Below are 24,733 nucleotides of genomic sequence, written 5' to 3'. Positions count from 1 at the left end.
ATAGGTAGTTGTCTAATGAAAAAGGTAAAAGAGAGTTGGTTGTGGCATAAAATATTGTGTCATGTTAACTTTGATAACATAGCAAAAGTCAGTAAGATGAAGTTTGTCAGAGGTATGCCTAATATAGTGAAACCTGAAAATGTTGTGTCTAAAGAGTGTCAACTAGGAAAGTTTTCTGGGTTTAGATTCAATAGAAAATCATTTTCATCTAAAAATGTGATGGGATTGGCTCATATAGACTTGTGTGGTCCTATGAGAACCAAGAGTTTCTATGGAGACTGGTATTTCATGTTGTTTGTGGATGACTTCTCAAGAATGATGTGAGCTGTATTCTTGAAAGAAAAATCTGAAGCCTTTCACATGTTTAAAGTCTTTAAGGCTAGAGTAGAGAGAGGAATCAGTAAGAATTTAGAATTTCTGAGATCAGATAGAGGAGGAGAGTCCACCTCTCAAGAGTTCATGAATTGTTGTGAAGAATAGGGGATTATGAGACATATGTCTGCACCCAGAACACCTTAGCAGAATGGGGTTGCTAAAAGAAGGAACACAACTCTTATTTATTGAGCAAGGACTCTGATGATACAAAAGGATATTCCACATATTTTCTAGAGAGAAGCAGTGAGCATTGTTGTGTACACCTTGAACCAGATATAGGTAAAGAAAGGGACAAATAAAACTCCCTATAAATTATGGTGTGGATACTCACCTAATATCTGTTATTTCAAAATATTTGGAAGCAGGTATTGTATCAAGAGGGGTGAGTACTTTAGAAAATTTGATCCCAAGAGTGATGAAGGAACCTTCTTAGGTTACTTCACAAAGAGTAAGGCATACTAATGTTTTAACAAAAAGTCTGGTAATATTGTGAAGAGTGTAAATTTAAGAGTAGATGAGTACTCTGAGAAAAATGAGTAGGATAGAAAGAGTGAACGATAGGACTATAAAGGGTTCGAGTATACCATGCCAGTGGTACCTGTTGAAGGGGATCCCATTGAAGTGGCAAATGAAGAAGCTTGTGAAGTAGAACCTACACAACCGGTAGAAGAAGCTCCAAGAAATTAATCGATATTGGCAAAATATGTTAGAAACAATCACTCTGTTGAAAATATCGTTGGTGACAAAGATGCAGGAGTACTAACTAGAAGAAGAGCAAGATAAAATGCTTGTCTGCTCTCCATAATTGATCCCAAAACAACAAAGGAGTCTCTAAAAGATGATGATTGGATCAAAGCCATGGAAGAAGAACTGGAGCAGATTGAGAAAAATGAAACGTGGACCCTAGTGCCCAAACCAGAAAACAAAAATGTGATAGGCACTAAATGGGTGTTTAGAAACAAAATGGATGAAACCGGTAAAGTGATAAGAAACAAAGAAAGATTAGTCTACAAAGGCTATGCTCAAGAAGAAGGTTTGGACTATGGAGAAACCTTCGCACCGGTGGCTAGGCTAGAAGGGGTCAGAATTTTGCTACCCTATGCTGCTTACAAAAAATTCAGTTTACCAAATGGATATCAAATCAACATTCTTGAACAGTATTTTAGAGGAAGAAGTATAAATAGAGCAACCAGAAGGGTTTGCATCTGAAGATGGAAGAAATATGGTATGCAAGTTACAAAAAGATCTATATGGGCTAAAACAAGCACCAAGAGCTTGGTATGAGAGGCTGCACTCATATCTATTAAGCATAGGGTTCAAGAGAACCAGTGATAATAGTAACCTGTATCTGAAGACCGAAGAAGAAAGAAAACATCTAATTGCTAAAATCTTTGTAGATGACATCATCTTTGGAGGAGATGATGAGATGAGCAGAGGTTTTGTAGAAAAAATGAAGGAAGAATTTGAGATGTCCATGATCGGTGAGATAAAAAATTTCATTGGCGTGCAAGTCTCATAGCTAAAGAATGACATATTCATCAGCCAAACCAAGTACATAAGGGAAATTCTAAAAACTTTTGGAATGGAAGATTGCAAACCTATTGGAAGTCCAATGGTTATAGGTTGCAAGATCTCTAAATATCATGAGGCTCATGAAGTGAATGAGACACTTTACCAGTCCATGATCGATAAGTTGCAGTATGCAGTACACAGTAGACCAGACATAACACAAGTTGTTGGATTGGTTGCCAGATTTTCTGCAAATCCGAAAGAGACTCATATGGTGGCAGTCAAGAGAATATTTAGATATCTAAAGTGAATTGATGAGTATGGTATCTCTGGTATCCACATAAGGGAGACTTCAACTTAAGTGTCTTCACTGATTCAGACTGGGCAGGGAACATTGATGATAGAAAGAGCACTAGTGGAGGTGCATTCTTTCTTGGAGATAGGATTGTGTCTTGGACAAGCAAGAAACAAAATTGCATATCTCAATCTACAACTGAGGCTGAGTATGTGGCTACTACAATCAACTGCACACATATAGTTTGGATCAAGCAGTTATTGGAAGATATCCAAGAAAAGGTGACTGGACCGACAGTGATTCATTGTGACAACACTAGTGCCATTGACATATCCAAGAATCTGGTGATGCATTCCAAGACAAAGCATATAGCTATCAAATATCACTATTTAAGGGAACAAGTTCAAGAAATGGAAGTGATATTGGAGTATATACCAACAAAAGAGCAGGTGGCTGATATCTTCACCAAGCCACTACATAAGGATATCTTTGAATACCTCAGAGGCAAGTTAGGGGTGATGCCCCTACCTGCAATAAAGTAAGTAAAAAGGGCTCTATATTAATCTAGTATGATTTCTTTATGAAAAAAAAATTCTCTAAGACTAGATTGATAAGCGTGGACTACTCTGGTTAGGGGGAGAAGTCTTGTAAGTGTATTGAAATGCATCTTTGGCATTGTTGTCAAATGGGGAGATATGATTATAGTGTTTGGGCATTGGTAAGTAGTGATTGAGTTGGAGTTGCTGAAACAGAGTATTACCAGTGTTAGGGGGAGATATTAATTACTCAGAGAAGAAGTAATGACCAGGTACATAAATGAAGTAAGTACATGCCACATATATTGATAAGATAGACTCTGAAGTATTGCCATCAATTCCAAAGGGGGATATTGTTGGCAATGAAAAAATCAGTTAATCCAGAGAACCGATATATGTGCTGAGATTTGTCATTGATGTCTAACACTAATCAGTGGAGTGGTATCGGTGGAGCGGTGTATCTCAGTAGTAAAGGTGATGACTTGTAAACACATGAAAACAACATAAGAGACAGATGACCAACGTTCAATCAGCTCAAGGGAAGACATACTAAGCTAACCGGTCTGTCACTCAAGAAGATCGATGTTGAGATTAGATCTCCAGGTTGGTCATTCTGATGATGATGAAGTCACAAAAGGTGACCTAGACCAAAAGGCTAGAGGTTGTATGCAAATAGGGAAAGAGACTTGATGCTATCACAACAAACTGACAATCAAAGGATGAACCGGTAATATAAAGCGTAGCGATATACCGGTACACGGGTGAGGGAGAAGGAAGATAGGTGATCACCATAAATCTCAGAGGGGTGATCGGTTATTTAGTTGCGGTGGTAAAAGGTGAGTTGGTGAGCTTGTGTCTACACTAAACTAAAAGTTGATGAAGTCAACTTTAGTCATCATGCAGTTAAGCCATGATTACTTGCAGATTTTATGGTTCGCATTTATATGACTGAACCCGACCTAGACGTCACTATTTTTGGGGAATGCGGTGGCAAAATTAGTTGAGTAGTTGGCGGATTTGCTACAGGGCATGCATGGAAAGAGTGGGAGATTTTGAATTTGAAATCCTCTGAAATCTATGATTGCATTGATTAAGGAAACACCTGAAGGTGGCGACAAAGAATGTATAAATTATTTTGAGTTCATTCAAAATATTCTTAATCATAAAATTTGCAAAGTACACATCACGTGCAAGGTGATCCAAAAAGTACAGAGTAGAGTGTGAGGAAGTGCTAAAACATTTAGCAGAGTAGAGAGTGTATGAGGTAGACCGGCAAACTGCAGAGCCGAGGATAAGAGGACCGATAGAGTGCAAGAGTGCAGAGCCGAGGATAAAAGGACCGACAAAGTGTAAGAGTGCAGAGCCAAGGATAAGATGACCGATAGAGTGCAGAGCCGAGGATAAGAGGACTGACAGAGTGTAGAGCCGAAGGTATAAGCATACAACTAACGTTGTGTAGAGTAGACACAACCGTTGTGGATAGAGTATGATTTGCATTGTGATCTAATCAAGCTATCAGTAACTACTTCAACAAATCATCTTTCTGTTGCTTTCTAACCACTGCAACTTAAATCCCTTAACCGAGTGGACTTTAACAGGTGCCTTTGTAAAATCCCTTAACTGGGTGACATCTTAATTGATGTTCCTAAGTCCTTTAACCAAGATACCTTTAACATGGTAAAGGAACTAATATGCCTTTAACAAAATCCCTTAACCGGGTAGCACCTAACAATGTATTTGTAATCTCCTAACAGGGATGGCTCTTCACTGGGCGTACTCTAGAAGAGTACAAATTTTGTGAGTTCCTACTCACACCGTGGTTTTCTCCCATTTGGGTTTCCACGAGATAAATCTTAGTGTTACTATATATCTTTTCATACATGCATATTATTATGCAGTAATTATGTGCATTGATGATTATTAAGATAGTGCAGATTTGAGTTAAAAGTTTTAATTGTGTAAAATTGGTAAATTGTTGATTCACCCCTCCCCTCTCAGCACTGGTTGGGACTAACACTAACAAAAGATTAGTCAAACTTGTTGTCATCCTAACAGTTGCAACATGAAAATCCTCTAGCAAGGTAGCTTCTAAAAGGGTTGGGTTCTAACTGACCTTATTGTATAGCTCTTAACCAAGCTGAGACACTCCTAACCGAGTGTGCCCCTAATAGGGTATTGTAAGAGCTTAACCGGTCAGATCTCTATACTTCAGATAGTTGATCTTTGTGGGTACTAATTCCCACCGTGGTTTTTCCCATTTGGGTTTCCATGTGAAAAATCATTGTGTTATGGTTTGCATGCTTTATTGGATGTTTTCTTATGTGGTTCTATTTCTTGCATGCATATTGATTTTTAGATTGGTGAAAGGTGTTATTAGATCTATTAAGATTTTTCTTTCACTGATTCACCCCCCTCTCAGTGCCTTATAAGTTTATCAGTGTTTACGTTCTGTGAGAGTATTGTATGTGCGAACAAGCAAATTGATCTTGCAATAGTGGAGAAGATCAAAGAAGTGTTGTTGTGTAGACAATGTGCTTAACCGAAAGTGTGATCAAACATTTGGAGATGCTATTATTTCAATTTATGTAATCTAGATTGTTGCCCGATCTTTGTAAGGTAGTGAGCTTTCCCTAGGTTGTAGCCCTTTTGTTGTTTTGAGTAGTGAGCTCTAAGAAGTGTGCCTGAATGTGCATTCTCCATTGTAATATTTTCACATACTACTATATAGTATCATCATATTGTGGGTACGTTCCCACTGTGGTTTTTCCCTTAACTAAGTTTTCCACATCAAAAATTTGTGTGTTATGTGTGTTGTTGACGTGGTGTTTATCTTTTCTATTGCCTTTTTTTATCAAATTTTAAGTTGAGATTAAATTGTTTATGTTTGGTGAAAAACGATTCACCCCCCCCATTTTTCCTGCATTGTTATTGCCAACACTTTTTGTAAATTAGAAATGAAAATTATTTGAATATCTTGATTAGGCACAACAAAAGCAATTTACGAATACAAATGTTTATATCTACCAATAAAATCAGTGACTTTTCCTTTAACACCTTGTTTATAATGCATCAAATCAGTCAAAGTAATTTTAGGACCAATGTTATTGTGAAATTATTGAATGAAAGCATGCCAATTGTTGAAATGAAGTAATAGAATAAGGAGGCAAAGAACAATACCATGCAAAGCTTTATCTCTAAGTGTTCTAGTAAACAATTTATTCAAAAGCCTTTGATTATGAGAAAAGTCACTACACAAAGTTTGAAATGTTTTCACATGAGTCGAGGGATCACTTTGTCCATTATAAAGCTCCAATTGAGGGACTTCTACATGTTTAGGAGGGATAGTAAAAACAATGTCATTTGATAATGGGCTTGCTACATCAAATGTGTGCACATTATACTTAGATTGATTCATAGAAGCAATTTGTTGTTGGAAGGAAGACACTGTTTGAGCTAGGTTATTAATGTTAACTTCAGTAGATGGATTGAGATTGGTCATGTTACATTGAGAAGGAGTAACATTATTGTATGAAGGATGAGGTTGAGAATAAGGAGAGATATTGTTATATGAAGGAGAGGGTTGAGAATAAGGAGGGATAATGATATATGAAGGCGAAGGTTGAGAATAAGGAGGTGAAACACTATCGAAGGTAGGTATTGGAGAAGATTGGGTAACAAATGGAAGGCTTGTACGAGAGGTGTAAAAGAATTTTAATTGTTAGAGTTGCTCCCTTTACTAAGATGTGTAAGCATGACATTTTGTGTGGAATTAGCCATGATATTAGATGTAAAAGTGGGAATACTAGCCATAGGTATAGTCCTAGGATTGGATTGGTTGTCTTGACTAGGAGGTTGTGTAGAATCAAGGACTTCAACACAACTCTTCATAGAAAAGATATTAGTATAAAAAATATGAGCAATACCACGCAACAAATCAACACCAACTTTATCACTTTGGACCATTCTTTTAAATTCTTCAATTAGTGATAGAGCCTCACTTTCCAGGTGCATTGTTGACTCATCCATTGTTGAAGATTTTCAAATTGATTGTCAATCTTCTCCAATTGGTCAACGAAAGCCCTAGTTAGTGATTCATCCACATAATGAGAGTTATGTAAAAAAATGAGGATAAATGACATCATTTGTAGGATTGGAAGAACCACCCACATCCTCATTAAACAAAGTTTCTAAATTAGACTCCGTACCCTTGGTAATTAAACTTTGGGAAGCCTTAATTCTACAACTTTTTCTCATGCAGATACTAATAGTAGTAAAACTCATGCACAAATAAGAGAAATTTAAAATTTGAAACTTGAGATTTGGAAATTGAATTTTAAAATAATTAACCAATTCAAATTTTGTGAAAATGATTGTTTAATTAAATAAGAAAATTGATTGTGATTTTGGAAAGATAAAGAATAATTGTGAAAAATTATGCAACCCACTACAAAATTTAAATTTAAAAATTAGGGCTTTGTGAAAAATAAATTAATTTCAAAATTTAATATGAAATTAGATCTAAGATTGTAATTTTGAATTTGAATTAGCATTAACAATCAAATCTGAAATGGTAAATTAAAAATTTAAACAACCCAAAAACTCAATTTTAATTTTTGTTTTTAAATTAGGGTTTTTGAAATTAACGACTTAATTTTAAAATTTAAATTTGAAATTGAACTGGTAAGTGAAATTTTTAATTTTGAAATATGAAGAGCACTCAAATCTAAAATAACTAATCCAAATTTTACAATTCACAAGCTTAATTTTGAATTTAAAAAAATAGAGTTTTAGTGAAATTAACCTCTAAATTTTTAAAAATTGCAAGAAAATCAAAATTGTAAATGAAAATTGAATTTTAAATTGCATAAACACTCATATCTGAGAACATAAATTATAATTAAAGGTGTAGGGAGTTGGGTTCACCAAAAATGTAGTGGTGAAAAAATAGGGTTTCCACCATTAGAGGTAGAAAACCACTAATTTTTGCTTGGGAAGACCATTACATTTAAAAGAGGGGGAATCCAATAGATTCAATCACAAACCAGAAATAATTAAGACTTAATACTGATTGGATTGATTAATTTGGGGGTCCTCTTTTGTAAATTGAATTGATGAATTAAGATAAAGTGTTTGAAATGAAGGTAAAATCATGAAAACAATAAACTACAGATGTGGGATTGAGTTGTGCACCTAGATCTGAGAAATGTACGTAGACTCGAACCTGATCCTTAAAAGAGCACCTAAAATGTCAGGATTGTGGTGGTGGTTGCCATGGTCCTCCAAACTTTTCACACACCGAAGAGGGATTGATTCGTCTCTGCAAATAATGTCGATTCTAAAAGTCGTAGCTCTATACCTATTTCCTACACATAGAAAGAAAGGGAAATAGGTTGGGAATAGGGACTTGCCTAAGTCAAACCTTAGTTTTGGAATTAACCATGAAATTGAGATAAAGATATTTGAAATTACTATAATGGAAGATTCTCCTTTTGAGGGAGATGCTAAATAATGACTGAAAATCAAATGATATAACTCTTTGTGAAGTTTTGTTTGTCTCCACATGGGATTGGGGTTTTATGAATTCTTCAATAAAATATGATGAAAATGTCTACTTCAAAGCTTGAATCTTGACTCTATTGTTGCTCCAAGGCTTGAAGGAAGATTGATTACTACTCAATTGCTTTAATGTTTGATGTCATATGTGTGCTTTTTCTAATTGATGGGTGTGTTCCTCAAATGGGAGGGGAAAACCTCCTTTTATACATGCCTGTCAAGAAAACTAATTAGTTTTTCGACATGAGCCAACACAGAGCTAGGAATCCTGCTCATTTTTGAAAATGCAAAAAGGATTTTTGAGGGACCTAAAATGAGGAGGACCCTTGTGGCACCATGGTCCTAGTGAGGACCAAGGCACCACGCCTTGGTCCTGGTGAGGACCAAGACACCTTGGTCCTACCCTAGTTTGGGGCTAGGACAAGGTGCCAAATTGTTGTAAAGTTCAAAGATGTAGTTGTATTTGAGTGGTATGAGCATAATCAGGTCCAGATCAGGCCTAGGGGCACAAACACTAAGGTGGGGACTCAAATGCAATCAAAATTGAAAAGGGGTGCGATTTTAAGATGCTACATAAACTAATCCATGTTTAGATCAGGAACTCGATTGATATGCTGAAGAGGTGCCTAACTACTTCTTGGAAAGTGCCATGTGGTAGTCCACTATCCCCTTAATTTTTTATAGTAGAAAAACATGAACAATTAGAGTTAGTAAACTATTGAACTATCTTAAGGCTTTTTGCATTTTCAAACAAATAGCTAAAAACATATTAGGGTGCAAAACAAAAGCAAACAGACCTGAAGAGAGAGTAGATTAGATGAGACTAAACAAATATAAGTTGTATGCCAAAAATGTGGTCTTCAACCTGCAAGAAGAAAAACATTTCAAACACACCATTGAAGCATTGCATTAGAGTTAAAAATCATAAACAAGTTAGTGGATTTAAAACTCCTAAAATTGTCTCATTGTCCTCTATCTCTAAAGATCTTCAAGATTCAATGTGGCCTTCACTTGGAAGAGCACATGATCTCTTAGATGACAACCTAGAGAACGAGATTTTAGTGACGTGCTAAAATCAAAATTGATGCAACTAAGATTTTAGCTAAGATGAGATGATGGATGAAGATAGGATGCAAGATGCAAGAATAGCTGATTAAGATGTTAAATGTATTCCAAATTAAAGATTAGATGATGCTAGATGAGTTAATTAAACTAGATGAGTATAGAATACTATGAGATGATATGCAATTAACTAGATGATATGCTAAAATGAAGCTAAAACGCTAATGCTAATGCTAAATGGCTTGGATGCTTGAAGATGGCTTGAATGTTTGAAGATTACAAGATGAGCTCCTTAACCTGCAAAATGACTATAATTTAGATGCACAAGATTGAGATATCATTTGAAGGAGAAATGAGCTCTATTTATAGAAGAATTGAAGAATTGGATGGTCAAGTTTGAATTAGCTTAAGGAGGGTCAAGATTGAAAGTTATCAATCCATATGAGATTTTCAACCCAATCGCATGTTGACAAGTGTCACCATGAGATTGCTTGAGAGGAGAGGGAGGAGGCATTAAATGATGTAGAAGACTTAATGGTTAATCCCATGTGGTCAAATTCTTAGAATAAAACTTTTATCCAATGAATAAAGATATTGTCCAATAGACAAAATCCTGTGCAAAAATCAATGTGTTGAAAATGTGAAGTTTTGTAAGAGCATTAAAAGCTCTTTGGAGACCTTGGAGGTTATCTTGTTGGAAGTTAGATAACCTTCAAGACTTTTGTGAGAGTCCTACAAATCCGGGGAACTCAACAAAGTTAGATTGTTGAAAAAGGTAAAACTTTAAACACATTTAGAAGACTTTCTTCCAAAATTAGAAGTGACTTCCCCAAAATTTAGGGATGTGACCATGATAGAAAAATTAGACTAATTAAGTGGGGTTAGAGAGGTTCTAGAAGAATGCTTAGGAAGTTAATGGAAAATGTAAGAGAATGCAAGTAGAAGAAATAAGAGTTTTTAATTAAAATAAAAAGATTTATTTCAACTAAAATGAATGCAACTTGCATTTGGATATATATTTAAATAAATATTAATGTATTTAAATGTGAATGTGAATTTTGGATTTTATTTAAATAAATCTTAATTTATTTAAATGATAAAAAGGGGGATAAAGCATTAAATGCTTGAAGACTTTCAGGGAACCCATTAAAGGATTAAGAAGACTTTAAGGGAAACCATTAAAGGTTTGAGAAGACTCTAGAAGGAAGCCATTAAAGGCTCGAAGACTTTAAGGGAAGCAATTAAAGGTTTCAAGTGGGTGGGGATAAATAGGATTTCAAATAAGTAATTAATTAATTTAAAATGGCGGTGCAAGTCGCATTTGTAGGAAAATGCAAGTGGGTGGAGGAAAATAGGATTTTGTAGATAAAATAAAAGAGTTATTTTAGCCAAAAGGAGCTGCAACTTGCATATGTTGTAAAATGCAAGTGGGGTGAGGGAAATAGAGATTTTTAATTAAATGTAAATTTAATTAAATGGGAAAGGAGATTTTAATTAAATGTTGAATTTAATTAAAATGGAAAGGGGATTTTAATTAAATGTTGAATTTGATTAAAATGGCTAGAAGGGGATATTTAATTAAATGTTGAATTTAATTAAAATGGCCAGAAAGGGATATTTAATTAAATGTTGAATTTAATTAAAATGGCTAAAGAAGATATTTAATTAAATGTTGAATCTAATTAAAATGGCTAGAAAGAGATATTTAATTAGATGTTGAATTTAATTAAAATGGTTAAAAGGGGATATTTAACTAGATGTTGAATTTAATTAAAATGACTAAAAGGGGATATTTAATTAAATGTTGAATTTAATTAAAATGGCTTAGATAGAAGAAAGAGAGAATTAATTAAATCTTTAATTTGATTAATGATTGATTAGAAGAAAAGGAATATTAATTAAATCTTAGTTTAGTCAATAGGCCGATTAGTGTAATTAAACAAATATAAATTCATTTAATTAGTTGTGCAAGTTTTAGATGTCTACATAAGCAAATAAGCTTATAAGCTTAAAAACCTAGAATATGAAAAGATGACAATCTTCTAATTTTTGAAAAACATGAGCATTTTCAATACCACGCTCTTTACAGGTATTATAATAACCCACTATACTTAACCCAACAAAATTTGATCACTTTTTTTTTGTTTACTTTAATTATTTGTGTTTGATTCAATTGCATACTCTGGGCATCCATCCATTAGGATTAGGCATTCATCCATCCGGGATGAGCATCTAACCATACGGGTTAGGCATCTGTCCATACGGAGTAGGGGATTTCATCTATCCAATACGGGATAGGCATCTATCCATATGGGGTAGGCATCCATCCAATTGGGATAGGAAGTGCTATGGCCAGAGACTTAGACTCATCGGGACCATTCGGGTCCTGAGTCACTCACTAAGTACTACACTCTTCTAATAAGAGTGCACCGAGGTCACCGTCCTTAGGAGAAAGTAAAATAACATAATACAAGCTTGAATTTTGCCTTAGAATTTGGCTTAAAGCCTCGGGAAGTCAAGCGAATCCATACGAGATTCCTTCCGAGTATGCATTGAATTACTTTTTTCTTTTTATTATACTTATCTTTCAAATTAGGATTCTACTCAATCCTCCTTCTTACCAAACCTAGACCCCATCCACGAATGCCTGAGTACTAGGGACAACTCCGTCCCAAGACTGCCTACATACCCGTTTCAACATGGGATCAAGGCATAAAGTATTAGTTCTATTTTCTACTCTATGGTTTGATGTAAACTGATTAGTGGGTACACAACCCTTTCTAGGGTCAATGTCCCAGATAGTTTCTCTGCGATTGCTACCTATGGTGGTAGCACTTAAGCAAAGGCTCAAGATGGCCTATTGCTTGTGGCCTAAAACAACTAGATCCTAATACCTATCATAAGCATCACCCTTGACCAAATTGTTAATCGTCAACAACCCTTCAAGATTAAATCAATTTCATAAAAGCATTTCACTCAATTAGTCTTAAGGGGGTTTACTATGGTTTAACTCGGTGGATGTAAAATCATTTAAAGATTATCTTCTTAGATTATCGATCGAAGGAGGATTACCCGCCCCTTGGATTTTAACTTCCAAGTGCCCCTTATCACCCCCCAACGATTTATAGGGACGATGCCATAGACGTCGTTGATGCAGCTTTATTAGGCATTAAGTGCAGTAGTTCAACACGATGACATTACCCATAAGCGTGACCCAGAGGCACTGTATATACCGAACGCTGCTAGGTTTTGGTTTTCCGACTTCCTTTATTTAGTTTTCTAACTAAGAAGTTATGAAAAAACATCATGTTTGAAAACAATTATGAAATGAATGTACATAATTAGACATTGCAAGGTTTAATTAGTTGAAACAACTACTTCGATGGCATTCAAGTACCACTTGATAAAAAAAATACCATTCTTCTACAACTAAACTATTTAATATATAACTGCATGATATTGACAATTATGAACTCACATATTAAAACGTGTAACTTGCATGAAGATGTAACTTGCCCATCAATGAATGCAAATTAAGTAATTCGTATGATGCAAAAATAGTGTCATTTATAGGCAAAATTACGGAATGTTTACTTCTATCATGAGAATAAATGATTATAGAGTTACTAGTTCAAAATGAGCAGTCAGTTTAGACTTTTGGCAATTTTGGATCAAATCATAATAATATGACTTAATTGTTTTAAATGAACCTAAAATTTCTGACCAAGTAACCCAATAAATCTCAAATGGATTGAGAGATTCCAATTATATACATTAATTTAAAATTACAAATTTATTACACAATATCCTAATTATTTATAAATTTTCCTAAGTTTAATTTACTAACTTAAATTTACCCTTAAGTAATTATTAACAATTTTTAATTTTTAATTTATTATATATATATATATATATATAACTAAATAAATAAATAACAAAAAAAAAAAAAGCGAAACTTGTTTTAAGGGTAAATGGGGAGTGGGGACCCACGGGTCTCGTCACCCCTACGGACCTGTAGGCGTAGGCCCGCAGAGGTGAGGGGACATCGTGGCCCCCTCCACTCCCCCTGCGGCCACTACCGTGACAGTGACTGCAAGGGTAGTGGAGGGTACCACTACCCCCGACGGTTACCGCCTCCCCCTGCACGTTGCCCAAAAATAAATTCGCTTTGAAATGCAAATAAAATTCAACAATGCCGAGGGTTTATTAAAATACAAAAGTAATTATTTATATATGTATAAAATATAATGTATGGCAATTTATATATTTTTATTAACTTTGCCCATGAGAATAATAATAATAATATAGATAATAGTGAGTTAATTTAATCAGGGAAATCTATGATATAACTTCAATCTCAGGGGTTATAAACTGTTCGTGGATACACAGAGAAAGATCCCCTCTTTTTTTTTTTGAAGGCTATTGAGCTAAAGATGAAATCTTCACAATATAGTTAGAATTGAGGTAAATAGAGTTTTCTCAGGAAGAAATTATTTATAATAAACACCTAAATGTACACATTTTTTTTTTCACGGAGAGATTTATACTTTATTTCCACAGGGAAAATGAATATAGTGAAGTTTGTTTTCTGTTCACAGAGAAGTAAGACTGCTCTTAGAGGAGAATGAATTAATTAAGGGATTAAGATTTACTCACAAATGATCAAATCTACATTCAGCGAGAAATGGGTTTTTTTTTTTACTCACAGGAAAAATATTTAAATAACTTCATATACAAATGATCAAACTTGTATTTACACAGAGCTGAGATTTTTCATAGGGAAGTAAGATTAAATTTAAGAAATAAGATTTACATTCAAATTCCCATTCCAAGATTCATACACAAGCGATTATCATTTAATCACACATAGAGAGTTTAATCAGAAGAAGCAATTAAATAAGGAAATATGATTTTTGCACAGATCTAGACAATCTTTTTTTTTTTTGAAAAGCAAAAGCAAGATCTGATATTTATTTCTTCTAAGGAAAATTAAACAAATAATAAAGCTATCTTTTACATGCATTATATGGAAAGTACTTTTATCAATATTTAATCCTAAATAATAAAAAAAAGGATTTACAATTTTTTTTTTTATAAAGAAAGATCTAGAAGCTATATTTTTTTTTGATAATACAAATTTCTCATATGTAAATGAGAGATGATAAAAGAAGAGAACTCAACTTATCGAAGCTTGATGTTGAATCCTTTCCAATCTTCTAGCTATCTTCTTAGATCCTTCCTTGCAACTTGAGAGAAATCTTTAAGAACAACTTAACAATCCTACAACGAAAATGTGACTACCAAAGAGGATCCTACTACTAACAACAAAGAAATTGGGAAATTTTCTTCAAAACATAATCAACTCTCTCTTATGAAAACTTGCATACAATATATAGGAAAAGTCCCTTAATTCCACTATCTAGAGAAATTAATTAAGAGTGAGATTCTTTTCCAATATTGATTTCATACAAAATTGATTAAAATCCTAGTGGGAGAGTTACATGCAAGGTATTGAAGATTCCTTTAGAAGCTTCTAATTCCTTCTACAACATGTGCCATAATTGAGAATAAAAATAAAAATAAATAATGCCTTTTGAATTATATTCTCCAAGTGTGTGTGGGTCCATTATTTATTCTTTTATAATATTTATTCAATCATTTTCAATAGCTCAACCAAAAATATAATAGAATTGTATCAAATCAAAAGATGATAAAGGAAGGTTGTGACAGGTATTGTCAGTGTGGATCCTTAGGGTTTAGCAATTGGAACAATGGAGTTGTTCACACGTAGTGTAAAAATCCCGTGAATCTGGAATTTGTGCAACATGAATACAGTTGGTGAATTGTCTAATCGGAAAAATCCACATTTACAGGTTCATAGTTCTTTGCATCTATAATTTTTTCTAATGATTTTGTTGTTTCCAATTTGCATTTCATGCAACCACTGAACACTAAACAAAAAAGTTCATGTCTCTCCTTTTTATGTTTTATGCAGGTAGACGCTGTCAATATTTTGTGTTCTGGGATTAAGAAAAACTGCAAAATGGATACATTAAACAGAGGTCACAACCTGTAAGCTAGATGAACTGAAGAGAATAAGCAACAACACATGTAATATCAAAGTAGGGATACATTAAAACTATTGTGCTACAATTCACAGGTTTGCATTCAAACTATGATATTTCTTTATGTTGCTTTACAGGAGTTAAAATTGTTGAAAGTAGTGAAAATGAAGTCGCTATATAGCTAGAAATGCAGTGGGATGGTAATCCTAGCATTATCCTCGATGTTATGACCTTGATTGGAGTGGAACTTCCTATCTAGGTAATCAGTAGAGTACCTTTACAATTTAAGATGCATTTCATAAACAATAATGTTTTGAATACTTCTTGCAAAAGCAGTATGTCTGGTGAAAAATGATCATTTGTTGTACTCTATCGTACTTGTAAATTATAGCAAACACACACATTCTTAAATGAATGCTCAGATATATAACCTTTAGATACTTGTATAGCTAAAAATGAAGGGCCTTTGCTATTTATTTTGATAGAAATAGAGACCTGACAGAGGATGCATAGCTGAGTGACAATTTCACTAACTTTTTTACTTGTTTGTTGGGGATGATTCAGAATACATTTTTGAAGATAGATTATAACCGAGTAATGATATAATAGTCACTTCTTTTCTGGTTGCTCCCAATACGACTATTAGGGATGGTTGAGAAGGGCATATGTATTAAACTTCCCATGATTGGATAGTTGAACAAACTTATGGTCAGGATATCTCACTAAGGTCAATGAAGGTGAATGATCACTTACACAAATCAGTCATCTCATCTATGCCTTCATAATTTACCTTTCTTACCAGAGTCACTGCAACATACATGAAACCTACAAGCTTAAATGTAGATTTAAGGTTCTAAGCAAATAGTTCTAACTTTTCCATCTTTCTTGATCAAGGTTACAATTACAACTTTGTATATGAAACCTACCAACTGTAGAGCTAATGTTGTAAGCAAACAGTTTTGATTTTCCCTCCCAACTTGACCATAGCTTTTTAACTCTTGCTTGCCTTCTTATGATACATAAATGCCAATGGGCCCTCTCATGTCTACCAAATGATTGTAATACAATCAAACAAACATTCAACCATACAATATATACACTACAAAATTACTGCAACAATTTTCTTGAGGAATGGTGCAAGACGCAAGGGCCTAACTGATCAAAGAGAATGTTGTTGGGGTTTACTCGAGATGAAAGGCACTAAAGGTCATTTCAACAGCCGTTCCTCATTAGGTTTCTAACAATAATCTACTGTTGTAGTTGGAAAACTCTGTACCCAAAATCTGCCTAAAAAATCTTAATTTGAGTGCTGAGATTTGGTAGCAACAGAAAAGTTTTCCAAGAAAGCTTATTGGTGTAAACTCTTGAATCTAAATGAATTCAAATGAAAACTAATTTTGAAAACAACTAAGAATGTGGAGCAGGAGCATGAAAGCTGAAATGGGAGGATGGAATTTGCTTTTTCTATCTATTTTTTAACCGAATTGTTTTTTATGAGACATAACTAAAGTTCCATGGCATTTGGGGGATTTTTAGTTTTTGATTTCAGCTTAGTTGGACTTTTTAAAATTTTATTATTGTTCTTGGAAAGGGTCTTGGATGGTTTAACATTGTATGAGACTTGGTTGCTTTTAGGATTGTGAACAGGAACTCCTTTTTTTGTTTTATTGATGCAAGCGTCATCCCCCCCTTTTATGATTTGTGTATGTTTTATGGGTGAGGTTCCATTAGGGTTGGTAGGTGTGTCGATTATTTCCAAGATCTAGTGAATTGACATATGAAATTAATTCATAATTGTTGCAGGCTAAATGTATGAAGCATTAATTTGAGTGTCTAGAAAGCATGGTTGAAGTAGGCTAAATGTATAAAGCATTAATTTGAGTGTCCAGAAAGATTCCATTGATTGATAGGAATGCATATGCACAACAAGAATGCATATGAGTAGTTATATAAATATATGCAAATAGCTTTATATTCAGATAGAATTTACAAGCCTTCATGTTGGAGAGCCAAGAAATTATTATGTGTTTTTCATTCTAATTTTGTGTAGGAACAATTTGGCTTCCCTCCATATAGAGCTAACAATTGCTATTAGAGCCATCTAGGTAGCAACGAGAGTAGTTAATAAGTAAGGAGATTTAGGTTTGATTTCAAGAAAGATTCAGCTCAACGGTGCATGCCTGTGGGAACTTCTACATTTTGTTTGCAGGCTTGTAGTTTGGTTGCAGAAGACGGTCCATGACCCCAACAATAGCAGGTACATAGAGAAAACAAAACTAAAAAGTGTAAAGCAACATATGGTACAAAATATAATAGATCTCCAATACAAAATCTACAATCTCATTTGACATAAGACAATAATCTAGATTCTTTAGATATTTAACCCATTAAGATTTATAATCCATAAAACATTTTTCAAAAAGTATAGAACAAAAACCTTTATAGAAAATTGATTTCTACTTGAAGCTTGCATTCAATCCATTGAACCAATCTTGTTTTGTAACAAGGCAACCTTCCCTCCATGTCTTTTATGATTCCTTGGAAAACAACTAAACGCATTGCACATATTTGAAATTATATTGCAATGTAGGGTTTATACCAGAAATATCAACCATTATAATTGTTAAAATTTGAATCAGATTCATCCTATGAAATGGTATTTGAGTATTTGGGGAGTTGTTCAAGCATTTCTAGCTATTCATTTTCAATTTTAATATGCTATTCTAGTTTATTTTGGTTGTCAAAATTCAGAAAATACCCCAAAAAAATCTGCAAAATAATAAAATTATAAAAAAGGGACATCACAAAATTTGCCAGGTGGACATATTTGTTTGATTCCAGTGAGATAGAGGAAATACTTACTCAGAGCCTGAATGTAGTAAAATACTAACTAAAGCCTCTATTTTGATCCAACATTTGTGTCATGTTAGGAGATTCCCTAGAAATTTGCGACTATATTCAAGACATTTACCCCAAAACATGGAAGCCAAAAGCTATCAACCATAGAGCTTCCATGTTTTTTGGGCCAATCAGCCAACTGCAAATGAATTATCTCACTTCGTAGGAGCTTATGTATGAAGTCAAATATAATAATAGAGTTTGATATTTGTTTCTGATTTAAATAGGTCATATTTTATTGATTTGGAAGGGGTCAATGGATTCTTTTCTACCTTTTTTTAAGATGATGTTTGGGATAATAAGGTTATGGCTTCTAGAATAAAATTGATTTTAATTGTTTTATATAGGCTATGTATGAAGTCAAATCTAATAATAGAGTTTGATATTTGTCTCTAATCTAAGTGTGGTTTGCAAAAGAGTGAGGTTTGTTCCTTGTCATTAATCTTCATGTTTTAACTAATGATATCCTTTATTTATCAAAGCATATTTTAATTTTTGTCATGTAGACTTTTCTTGAGAATCGGGCATGTTGTATTTGGTAATTAGAGGAGGATATAGAGGCTATTTTAACAACAAATGGTTTCATTGTCCCATTTAAGATTTTGGTCTAGCTTGGTCTTCTTTGTCTTCTAAAGAAATTTTGGTGACCAAATATTATATTTTCTATTGTTGCTATCCTCAGGAAATCTTCACACCATTCGAATCACATGGTAGAGAAAACGTTAATTTTTTATGCTCATATCTATGTGGAGATTAATTTTAATAATCATTTTCTTGATTCTATAACGATTAGATTAGAAAGCTTATATTGGAATATATAGTTAAATTGTAAGTCTCTTCTTTTTAGATGCCATATATATCATTCTTATAGAAATTTTCAAAGAAATTATCCAAAGACAAAATTAGATGCTATTCATCTCCAAATAGAGGTATCAATGACTAAAACTATTTAATTCAAAAGACCAAGCTTATGAAAAAAGAGCCTAGCTTAAATAGGTTTATTCTAGTAAAATCTTAGAATAAAGAAAACAATGCTTTTACTAATCAAGATTTGGTACTCCATAACCCTACCTTTGTTTCTCCTCCACTACAAGCTCAAAATCCATCTACTACATATGGTTAACATATTTAAGAGATTGTTCAAATTGGTTTCGATACTATAGTTCTAGTGTCAATAGTTGTTTCATTTGAAAATGCTATTTTCTTAATCTTAAGTTTAGGGTTATGTATACTTAGCCTATGGATAGCTTAACTCATAATTTAGTTATATATTCATTATTATTGTCTTATCTATGTAGTTAGGTCATCCCAATAATTTTCATTAAGTGTCTAGGTTGTCTTGAGTGGAAATCATAAAATAATTAGGTATATATAGTAGGTAATTGTAAGTTTATTGGCAAGAAGCCCCACTATTTCTCCAAGGTTCTCCCCAAGGTAAGGGTACTCCATTTTTAACACGGTAGAGATGAACCCGTGGGGGTTTGAACCTAGGTTGTAGGCACTATAGGCAAGAAGCCCCACCATTTCACCAAAGGGTCATCCCCTTATTCTCTAGTATTATAAAGTAGTTGTAGACCATTTTATATTATGTTATCTGGTATGTAATTTATTCCATTACAAATAGTGTGGAAGGATTACAACAAGTTAATTTTAAAAAATCAACGATCACTTTTAGAAGCACATATATATGTAATTTTTGTGAATAATTTCACGATTTGAAGAGGGATTTTCAAGGACAAGTTGAACCCACCACAATCCATATTTTAATATAATAGAAATGTAATTAAGATAGTTATCATATAATTAGTGTTTCCCAAGGCTACAATTTAGTAAAAAAAATTCTATATTTTTAGATATTTGAACAAGTGAATGTTTTTATATTCAAACTCCCCATTTGAACTAATTTAGATTAAACCTATGTAATGTATTCTAAAACTAAGGTTTTGTAAGTTTAGAATTAAGGCCACAAATCACCTTTTAAAAAAAAAAAATTGAAGTTAGATCTAGGCCTTGGCAATTTTACTAATTTTTTAAGATTATTTAGTGTAAGTTATTGTAAAATCGTTTTTCCTCCACAATGACAAGGTCTACAACAAGAGGCAACATGCTATTACACTTAGAAAAATTTCTCGGAGATGGTGATATGGGAAGGGAGGAGATTAGTCTCATAAAAAATAAGGAAAGAAAATAAAAATATTGAGGATATAAATTTCCTAGTAGGAAATATATGAGGCATGCGAAGAATATTATTAGATAATAGAAGTTCTTATGTACAAAATCAAATAGGAATGCTTCAAATAACAAAGGTGAATCATCTAAGACAAGTAATCTAGATCCAAATGAAAAAATCCATATGTTATCTAGCAACCAAATACCAAACATGGATTTATGTGTAATTTTGATGGTTTTTTATATTTTTTATCAAATCCTAAGTGGTTAAAAGGTGACAAAAGATTTGTTATATCTAGAAACATGACAATTCATTTATCTACTCATGGCTATATGCTCGAGAAAAAAGAAGGATCGTGGCCAATTTTCATAAAGGAGCTACAATCATAGTATAACAAAGATGTCTCCTAAAAATACTATAGTTAACTAGCTAAAATTAAACAAATAAGATGAACCAAGTACTTTATTCAATAATTTGAGTACATATCATTAAGGGCAGATATATGCTTCTAAAAATAAATGAAATGGCTTATTTTTGGTTAGTCTCGAGGATTACATCCAAGATGAAATATATATATTTTAAGTGCTAATTATTTATATATATATATATATATATATATATATATATATATATATATATATATATATATATATATATAATTTTAACATGCAAAATAGAGGAAACAGTTTTGATTTCTAAAAATAAGGTGCCTATGGATTAACAAAGAAAGGATTTTTGATAGTATTACTTTCTTAGTCTATTAGATTGACTCTACAAAAAATCAACAATATGAGAATAAATTGTAAAGCTTCAATATGATGAAAATGTAGTTGACATAAATGCACTAAAAATAATTAGCTGATAGTTAGTATAGTGGACGCGTCTATTTTGGTTTCAAAACGGCAGTAGGGAGTCGCGTGTTTTATACTGTCGGTTTTATAATAAATGGCTACGGTTGATTAACATGTTGCTATCACATTGTACAAAAAGTCTATTTTGGAATCAAAATAGCTTCGACGATCAATAGTTAACCAATAGACTATATTGTGTGGTAGACTATATTGTGTGGGGTTTTATACTATCGATTTTAAGTAATGAAGGACTGCATATTTAATATGGGATGGTCGATTCTTTCCCACAAAAATTCAAATTCGAAAATCAGCTACCACAAATGAATGCATTCATATTCCACATTCAAATTATTTTATAAGACATAATTTTCATGTGTCACTTTCATTACAATCCAATTCACTACATATTCTTGAGATTCCCGAGCTCTGCATATTCCTTATTCAAGGGCGCTCATTCAAGTTGGTACACACAAAACAACTAAATTCCCTCTATAGTCAATATTTAGTGTTATAAATCTTTCAATTTAATTTATATTGTTTTCAATAAAGCAACATTTCTTTCAATATCTCAAAATTGTATTTCATTATAAGTTTTCCATTCAATATAGTCACTGTAAATAATATTAACAGGCATATTGGATGTCAAATGGTGGTTTATGCTCCTTCGTAGCTGCATTATGTTTTGTATATTGATGATTTCTTTGTATACAATTTACGGTTTCATTTCAATGCTCTCTTACAGTTTGATAATGCCAAAATCCTCACAAAGAATGGCAAAACAATTGATTATCTCTTTGTTTTCTTCAAAACCCCTTCATTATTTATCATTTCATCTAATGTGTGCGTTGGTAAATGGTGTCTCTCTGTTTATAATGCCAAAATCATTACAGAGAATGCAAAAAAATTTGATTATTGTTCATAATTATTTGCAACCCCTTCATTATTTATCATTTCATTAATGTGTGTGTGTGTGTGTAAAACATATTTCTAATATTATAAAATTTAAAATGGGTGCTCAAGAAATCTGTTGAGCACCCATAACACCCTTCCCACGTACACGTTATGGGACCACTTGACACAAATTACCACCAACTACATTGCCCTAAAAACTTTCAGAGATGAAGATTTTTTGGGGGCATTTTCATTTTTTTTCTCTGCAAAAAAAACCTTTCTCTCCACCATTTTTCCTTCAATTTGTTAACATTTTTATTTCAAGTTTATGTATGCCTGATAATATTAGTTACAGTGAGTATATACTCACTATAAATAATATTATCAAACATACACATTATACTAATTTTAGACAACTTAATAATATTATCAGACACACATATTATACTGTTTTCAGAGAACTTTAATCTTTTATATTTATTATTTTCACCAAATTTTATATGACAAATACAACAACATCATTCAGTAGTTAACCATGTGAGAAATGAATCTGCATCTAATAGTCTATCAACAATATCCAATTTTTAATCACATCACAATTACATCTTTCACTCCTACATCTCATGCTTTTATTTTCTGTCTTTGTGATATATGTATCTGTACATACATACATACATACATACATACATATAGAAACACACACACAATAGCATTGCTGGCATTCTGTTGTCATTGATGTCAACCAGTATAGGATGGCAACCGGTATGGGAGAATAGTTGATATGCAGTCATTGATGTCAACTGGTATGCATGAAGTGCCCACTGTTGAAGTGACATGTTGATGGTTGAAGAAGGCATAGTGATGCAAACAGGTAATGGATGAAACTAGTATGAAAAAATGGCATCAGGATTGATGATGAGGCAAAATGAGGACATCAGTAAGAGAGCAAGATGTTGGGTTGTTGATTGTGATGAAGAAGAGGGATGTTACAAAATCACATCAACACCGAAGGTGAAGTATGTGCAGGTCACCGGTATGTTGTATGGATGTGGAACAATAGGACTCCCACCAGATTAAGAGAAGACTAATAGTAAGTGTGCCCAACCGAATCATGTGTGTCTGATTGAAGATGTATATGCTCAAATGTTAGCTAGGGGATGTCAGTGCAATGTCAGAAGCAGAATGAGATGACAAGGATCCACTCCCACTGATAAGTGTAACTCATCTCACTATATGTATGGAATGCATCATATCCCTCTGAGATAAGACAAAAAAGTTGAAGGTGTGAGATTGGTGTCTCACATCGGATCTACCAGTGAATCACAAAGCTACCTTAGGTGCATGTGATCAGGGATGTGTACTTGATCTGCAAGGGAAGACATGATGAGTTGCCGGTACAAAAAAGGAAGGACATGTTTGTCACTCTGACAAACTAGTTGATAGGAGAACCGGTCAAATGATGAAAAAGGAAAAAGGTTGAGCAGTCACAGACAGAGAGTGCAACCAGATTGAAGATGGACAGATGGAGATTGATGAAGGCCAATGATATTGTGTCATCAAGGTGGCCACCGATAAGTATGTCCACCGATAAAGCTGGAAAGGTGTAGAAGTGTTAGGCTCCCATCTAATGAAGATGTGCATGAGGTGGTTTGAAAAGTGTGATGACTGGTTAGGGTATAACCGACAGGGTTTGTGAACTGGTAGATGAACCCAGTTGTGTGGTTGGTTGGTGATCCTGTCTGAACCGACAACAGAGGTCTAGCTGAGGTGGATACCGATAGTGATGCCACGTGGAGTTGATGTGGCAAGCATACAAAAGGTAGATGATGTGTCGTGTCACTGAGGTAGTTGGCGGTTGGTCGACATTGAATGTTGACTGCGACAATCATAGAGGAGTTGCAGAGGGTTTGCGGATCGATGCAGACCGAAGATCTGAGTGATACCATGATCGATGAAAGATATCCAACTATAGATCAGAGTTGGTAAAGGCAACTGTGAGATCACTTAATGTGATTGACAAAAGTAGGTCGAGGAACAGGGTCGTGTTTGCTAAACATAGCAAATGTGTATTGGAAGCCGCGAGATTGGTGGTGATGAATGATTTATTGCAGGCTATCATCTTGAAGAGAAGATCTAATAAGATTTGATTGGATTTGGTATGTCTCGTGATCGATGGAGGAAACCCTAAGGCGCCAAGTTCAAACTCATGTTTTGGTGGGAAATCTCAGCTATAAGTATGCAGACCAAAGACTAGAAGAAGTAGATGCTATAGGCCAGATATTGGAAAGTAGAGTGTGAGAGTGCAACAAAGAGCCAACCAGTCATAAAGTTCATTGAAGATCAAGGTGACTGAGTGCTTGAGAGAGAACTGGTAAGAAGGGCTAAACCGACAAGGGTTAGGTAACCGATAGACTGTCATTGAGCCTGACAGTGGGGTGAATTGGTGGTGTTCCAACCGGTAAGAAGGTTGAGAAAAAGATGCAGTGAAGTGTGAGTGGTTGAGGAGATCCAGAAAGCCAGAGAGCAAT

This window comes from Cryptomeria japonica, chromosome 5 (genome assembly GCF_030272615.1).
Source record: "Cryptomeria japonica chromosome 5, Sugi_1.0, whole genome shotgun sequence".
Taxonomy (NCBI): domain Eukaryota; kingdom Viridiplantae; phylum Streptophyta; class Pinopsida; order Cupressales; family Cupressaceae; genus Cryptomeria; species Cryptomeria japonica.
The sequence above is the reverse complement of the archived record's forward strand: the minus strand, read 5'-3'. Positions refer to the sequence as shown.